The 7497-nt window shown below is 41.0% G+C and overlaps 1 pseudogene; it reads left to right on the top strand.

Annotated features, from left to right (window-relative positions):
- The first annotated feature begins 4987 nt into the window (after window positions 1-4987).
- On the top strand, window positions 4988-6479 carry LOC137236364 (serine incorporator 1-like; annotated as a pseudogene).
- Window positions 6480-7497: the final 1018 nt, after the last annotated feature.

Below are 7497 nucleotides of genomic sequence, written 5' to 3'. Positions count from 1 at the left end.
ATGCCTACTTACTACCGCGAGACACTAAACTGAAGCTGGTAAAAACTCTTATAATACCTCAAGTTTCTTACAGTGAACTTATATATGGTAACCTTGATTCGGTATCGCTTAACAAACTTCAGCTGAACTTCAGCTGGCCATAAATAATGCCGCCCGATTGTTTTTTCTAAAAGAAAGTACGATCACATATCTTCGTGTGCCGTGCAAATACTTGGGGAGTGACGTCTGCAATTTCTTAAAAATGAGAAATCTATGTTTCTTGCACAAACTTCTGCATTCTCAATATCCCCCTTACCTATTTAATAACGTAACCTTGAGTCAGTCCACTCGAACATTGAATCTGTTGATACCGGCTTTTAAATACTCCACATCCTCTAGAATGTTCTTTGTCAGTACAATCCGTCTATGGAACTCACTTCCTTCCAACACAAAAGCAATTCGTAAGCAGGATGTTTCAAACAAGCAGTATTATATTTCCTAAGCTCTTAACTTACCCTAATCTACATATCCCAAACCTTCATTCTTCAAATATTGGTCTGAAATTGTTTCTATCACACTATTATTAAGTAAATACGTATACGCTTTTTATTATTTTTAATCAAAATTTTGTGCTCATTCTTTATTAAGTTTATTTATATGTGTTCGGCCTGAGTGCGTCGTAAACCGGCAGTGGGTAGGCGCACACGGGTCGATCTCGCTCAAGGGATGATTCACTCAAAAGGAAATAAAGAAGAACACGGGAGGATTTTCCTCGTTATAATGGGTGAACTTTATTAGGTACAAGTAAAATAGCGTGGGTATAATATTACCTGAATATGTTGGAACACGGCGGAGATCCTTGGCGGCAGATGTTAACTCGTTGGCTGTTGAAATCAAAGAGGCCGGTTGTATAGCAAGCCACAACCGTTGACCCGCAAAATCCTCCGTTTTGAGGGGAAAGGCACCCACACATCAACCACGACATGCATATGCATGAGTGCTGACAAAAATCACACTTACACGTACATGTACTTGCATGCACATGCATGTGGCGGTGATGGTGTGGGTGGTTACAAATTAATTCGAGTATCGAGTATCGATTTGCAGAGTTGCCATGGGGGGGGGGGGGGGGGGGGGGGGTCGCAATCAGATGCGGAAAAGTTAGGCATCCTGCCTAAACATGCCGGCCCCCTTGCGATACGCAACGTCGTTATGCGCCAATGACCTCCGCTGAAACGAGAAAAAATTAATATAAGACTTACACACTAAACTTAATCTAAATGAAGAGTTCGTCTGCGACGCAAAATGGCCGGGAATCCTTTTCGACTTGCTTAGCATGCCACCTGAGCTAAGATGAAAGAATTAGCGGTTATGAACAGTGAAGTGAATACTTCTTGCCATTGAATTATACATAATTCTTAAATATAGAAATTCAGAATGTAATATGTGTATTGTCGATGGCCAGTAAGGCTGGACGAAGAGGCCGAGGTCTCCGTTCCAGAGTGGCACCATTTTTTGTTATTCTTTGGTTTTTTTTTGTCGTTCCGGATGGAGAGGCCGAGGTCTCCATTCCAGATTTGCGGTTTTTTTTTTGTTGGTTGGACGAAGAGGCAGAGGTCTCCGTTCCAGACTCGAGGGTTTTGCGGTTTTTCTGGGCTGGACGAAGAGGCCGAGGTCTCCGTTCCAGCGTATAACGTGTCGTGTCGCTCTCGGGGCGACTGTGGCATTTTATGGATGTGCCAGGGCGAGTGGCCGTGAGGTGATGCGCGTTTTCGCTGCAGCGCATGTATTTCGTCAGTTGTGTATTATATTATTACCCTACAAAACACCTGGTCACAAACCTACCCACGCCCATGCCAATGTGACTACGAATATAACTGTCCCCGTAAAATGACTAGTCAAATGACGTGAGTGACGAGAGCGTTTTTGCAAAGTAGTTAGTGCTGTGATTTCGAGCAGCTTATATATTTCAACATAACCAGCAAGATTGCGGTGCGTGGGAGGTTGGATCGGACGTGATTCCAAGCCACCCGCGCAAAATTACTTGTTTTCGTGATACGCGTGTTGTTTTATTAACAAACGTACGTTAAAATAGGTGAATAAACCGAGTTTAAATCGAAGCGGAGAGGCTCACGAAGGTATGGATTTAATTTTGTGCGACAGCTCATGATGAATAGCGAAAATCGTAATTAAACTCGAAAGTGTCCCAACTGCCGGTGCTTGCATCCGGATTGGCGATGCGTTCTCCGCGACGCGTTCTATCTACACGTACCATTGTGAGATTGCATGCAACCCTGTCGTGTATTTCTTGTTTAGCTGACAGCTGGTATGGTGAATTTGTGGTGTGCGAGTATATATATATATACATATGTGTATTTGCTTGCCCTTGAAAAAAAAAAACTAGGTCACTGGGGCAGTAGCACACTAGGCCGGTAGAAACAGTTGACTTTTCCCATTTCGGGATTTTTTCGTGTCGGGATTGTTTTATTTTGGGACTCGGATTGTTTTGTACCGAGCCCTTATAATGACTGTTTGTGATGTTTGTTGTTGAAAAACAACAAATCCTGCCCCCTCGCCAGAAAACAGTGCCCAAAAAAACGGAAAGGGTAAAAAAAAACAACAAAAAAACTTTCTTTGTAAAAAAAAATGTAAATTTTTTGCGAGGAAAGGTTGTTTTCTTTGTTTTGTCCTCCCCTTTTTTTGAGTTCCTTTGTTGTGTATGACTGCTTGGTACTGCAGTAGATGCCTATATTCGGCAAAAACACGTCAGTACCGATTCTGATGTTTTGCGGTTTTCGGTACTGCTTTGGTGTAGTTATCGGTATCCGCTTTTTTTCTTTCTTAATATGACAGCACTAATGAGGCTGCCGTTGGTATGTTGCGGGTTGCCATCCAGTTGTTTTCCCGTAACAGGAATTTTCCAGGATACATTAATGTAGGATTGTGGTGTATAAATTCCCTCACCACATTGTTATTTGGAAAGGGATTTTCAAGCTGGTAAAACGTAAGTATGACAAATTCCTAACGGATTTTTTGATAATTTTTTCTATAATGGATTTTTTTTTTTCTTTTCGTTTCAGATGGACCCGATGCAACTGCTTCTAGTGTGTTTGGAGACTGGGGAAGAGGAGCCAATCCAGGTGGTGGCGGATGTCCAATACCCGGAGCGGCGGAGGGGCTCCTATATCTGCCACGCGCCGGACGAGTTGGTGCAGCAGGCGGTGGAGGAGGTGTTGCGGCAAGTTAAGCCCTGTGTGCTCCGGGCCCTGCAGACGCCTCTGGTGGTTAAGCTACGCGGGAACACCACCGCCTGGTACGCCAAGTTCCATAAGGCTCACGAGAACGTGTTGTGGGAGCCGCAGCCAGCACAGGGTCCAACGCCTCAGGGGGGGTATCGATGTCGTGTGTGCCAACGGCATCTTCGGTCGTTTGGAGGTTTGATTGCCCATCTATATGGGCATATGCAATTTTACCCGTATAGGTGTTGGAGTTGCCCCAAGCGGTATGCGTCGTCCGCAGCGCACTCCGTGCATCGCCATCTTCGCCACTGAAGTGGGTTTCTGTGCCACTCAGTTACGGCTGTGAAGTAATTTAATTTAATATTTGTTGAAAAGAAAAAAAATAATAAATGGATGGGGGGGGGGGAAGCTCTTGTGATTTAACCTTGTGTTGTCTTCTCTACTCTTAGACAGACGCAAACAAGAAACGCACCATTGGGTGGTCGAGTTGGGTAACATGGCAACTCTGTCGTTTCTCGTTTTCTTGTATGTATCATACATACATACATACGTTGGTTGAACTTTCCAGTATAGAGAATGAAGCAAAAACAAAAATGAATCGAAAGATTTATTTTACCGTTTTTGCTTCAATTCATGTGGAATTCACGCGTTGCTGGACCAAAAGGTAAGTGGTAGAATATTTTGCAATAATTTTACTGAAATAAATATTTCTTATGTTATTTCAGATTTTTAATTCATTTTTTGTTTATTTTCAGGTGACTGGTGATGGGGATCCAGGAGATGGAGCAGATTGGTTTGATGTGTCGTTCCCTTTTTATACTTTTATAAATTTTCCTAATTTTTTATTCTTTTATTTCATTTCAGGTTCACAGCTACAAATTGGGTGGCTGTATTATGCGTTGCTAAGTTCTTTGTTTCTTGGGCGTTATGGAGGTCGTGAGGAACAAATTTGTTTCACCAACAATTTTCAAGCTTAAAATCTATCAAATAAGTGGAGTTTGGATAACAAACAAGCTCAACTATAGTCTAGCGGCAGTATCCGGAAGCGCAAATCCTGCAAAACCATCGGCCTCACAAACAGTATCAGGCCATGTAACCGAGAAAATGCAAAATAAACCCCTCAATCAAAATTCATTGCATGTTGCTGTATTTGGGGTACCTAATGCAAGCAAAAGTACTTTCATTAATAATTTAATTAATCACCGCGTTTGCCCAACATCCTCTAAAGTGCACACTACACGAAAAGCCAACAAGGCCATTTCCACTACAGGGCTTACCCAGCTAATCTTCTATGACCCACCTGGTCTTGTCACTCCAAATGAGATGAAACGCTATCATCTCGAACAAAACTTTAACACGGCTCACAGACATGCAATTCACCATGCAGATGTTATGGCCTGTATGCATGATGTGTCCAATTCGTGGACACGTAACGTTTTACATTCCACAGTCGAAGCAAGGTTGTTCTTGTGGTGCCTCGTTTTCGATTAAATTAAATTGAATCAAGGAAAATGAAAGGTTAGAATGTTGTTTCACCATCATCAACAAAAAGCACTTGTCAATACGCATTATTTTTTTTACTTATTGTAGGAAGAGCGCATTGAAATTTCTGTCATTTTCTTAAAAAAAAAAAAAAAAATTCAACAAGCAGCTTAATAAAAGCGAGTGAGGCGATAGAAATAATTCTGATGGACGTATTCTAATGGCTGTGAATGGAAGTGTATATGACGTCACAAAGGCAAAACGTTTCTCTGGTCGAGGCGGTCTATATGCGATTGTTTGCTGGTCGAGATGCATCCCGAAATTTGGCAACATTCAATGTTGAGCCCAATAATACGGAAGATTATGATGATTTAAGTGATCTAAGTGCCATGGAAATGGATTCTGTTCGAGAATGGGAAATGCAATTCAAAGAAAAAATACGATTTGGTAGGTAAGTTTCATTTTTGTAAGGGTGCTAATGTTATCGATTTTCTACTGAACTCCCAATTAATAAACTCACTTCATGCGTAAGCAATTGAAAAAGGGATAATTCAAATATGTTCGAATGTATTGAATTTTTAAAAATCAATAATCTGCAATATTCGTTGTATAGAGTGCTTTGTGTTGCACAGGCACCGTGGCAAGCTGCTGCTGCAGTGCTTGCCCAACATGCAAGCTCCACTTCGTCGCGTTTCATGTACGCTTTCATGCTATTGGTGGGTACAGTTTCAGGCGCCATAGCACTTCCGTCCGGACTACAGGACACACTCAAGCGCCAAAGCTCTTTCTTAAACTGGTAGTCTATAAATTGATTGTGAATACGCTGTATATCGTTTATGTTTCGGTTTGGCCTGTTTCTTTACGCTGATGGCATTGATAATGTTGGGGGTGAAGAGCTCTCGCGACCCACGTTCTCATATACAAAATGAATTTTGGGGATTTAAATTTTTGATTTGCTTTGGTGCTGCCATTGGTGCAATTTTCATACCAGAAGGCTCATTTGGGCCGGCTATGATGTGGGTGGGCTTAATTGGCGGACGTGCATTCATTCTTGTGCAGCTGGTGATAATTGTAGATTTTGCCCATTCGGTAGCTGAAAATTGGATTGAAAACGCGGAAAACAATCATGGATACTTTTACGCTTTGTCGCTTGTTGGCATTTCTTTATTATATATCTACTTTACTCATTCCGGCGGTTGCGGTCTTAACAAATTCTTTATTTCCTTCAATCTCGTTCTGTGTTTCGTAATAAGCATTCTTTCTGTAATGCCCGCTGTACAGGATCGTTTGCCTCAGTCGGGTTTATTGCAAAGCTCACTGGTTACTATCTACACTGTTTACTTGACTTGGTCTGCTGTTGCCAACGACCCAGAAAAAGACTGCAATCCGATCACGACAACTATAATTGGATTGATAGCTTGGTTATTCTGCCTTCTATATAATTGCATTAGCTCAGCAGTTGAAGTGTCAAAAAACTAATAATGATGGTGAAAGGCGTCTTTCAACAGAAGCTCTCTCAGATGCAGAAGCTGGTGCAGAGAAAGGTGTAAGTGATAACGAAACCGAAGGGGTTACGTATTCTTGGTCCATGTTTCATATTGTTTTTGTTTGCGCTTCCTTATATGTCATGATGACGCTTACCAAGTGTATACTCCAATTCAGATATTGAGCTATTCAATGCTAATGCTGCTTCGATGTGGATTAAAATAATATCCAGTTGGCTTGGAATCACTATATATGGTTGGACCAATGATATTAACGAATTGTGATTTTAGTTAAAGAGTGAGATGAAGAGCACGTAAATTAGAGAAAAACATTAATTAAATTTTAGATGAGCTCTGTATTTATTTATGTATAACTATCCATCTGTACTTGTCTAATGGTTAAAGAAAGAGCGCTTGATGTTTGCGGGGGGGGGGGGGGGGGGGGGGGGGTTGCACCGCTAATGTGCCACTATTTCATTAATCTTCATTACTTATATAACGTGCCATCATGTGTTCGACTATAATGACTGACGATGGTGCTGTCATCATGTTTCGACCTTAGAGGTCGTTGTGAATCATTGTTTCAAGCTACACCGTCCCACTTCTATGTGCTACTGGTGTGTATAATATTTTAGCAAATCTTGCCATAATTGGGGTCGAGCCTTTTACTGGAAAATATTTTAAGGTCCGTTGAAATCGAAAACAAAAAAATGTTGGTAAAATTATTTTAAATTAACGTGTTGTACCAATGACTAAAACTTGTTCTTGGCTGGTTTAATGTAACATGCTAAGAGTTCTGCGATGCATGGTAAACTAAAATCATTAGCAGATATGCATGTGACGTGACTTGGTCACCAACAATTACTTAATTTGGATACAAATATGGCTGAGCGTCTTAGATATTTATGTAGCTTGTTTTGAAACCGTATCTGCACATCAGTTTTTGTCTAAATGGTTGGTGATTATAAAAAATTACGCTAGAATCCCATTATGAATATCAACTTAATTAGACGTGAATTTATCTCAAAGTACCCAGAAAAATGGCTCAGTATACAAATGTATTTCATTTTATTTAATTGTTGTTAACAAATACAAATACGTTTGTGTATTCATTTAGGTGGAAAAGAAACTATACATTTAAGCACAAGCGGTTCCGGGCGCAATGTGGCATTTATAGCAAACACGCGAAAACATTGAGGAATTTTACAATTGCGTTGGGGTATGTTGGCCTCGTTCAGGGGAACGAGAGCTGGGTTTGATTTGTTGGAAATTTAAAGATGATGGGCTGAAAGCCTTTAGGTTCTGTGGCAGAT

This window comes from Eurosta solidaginis, unplaced genomic scaffold, assembly GCF_040869045.1.
Source record: "Eurosta solidaginis isolate ZX-2024a unplaced genomic scaffold, ASM4086904v1 ctg00002054.1, whole genome shotgun sequence".
NCBI classification, from domain to species: domain Eukaryota; kingdom Metazoa; phylum Arthropoda; class Insecta; order Diptera; family Tephritidae; genus Eurosta; species Eurosta solidaginis.
The sequence above is the reverse complement of the archived record's forward strand: the minus strand, read 5'-3'. Positions and strand labels throughout refer to the sequence as shown.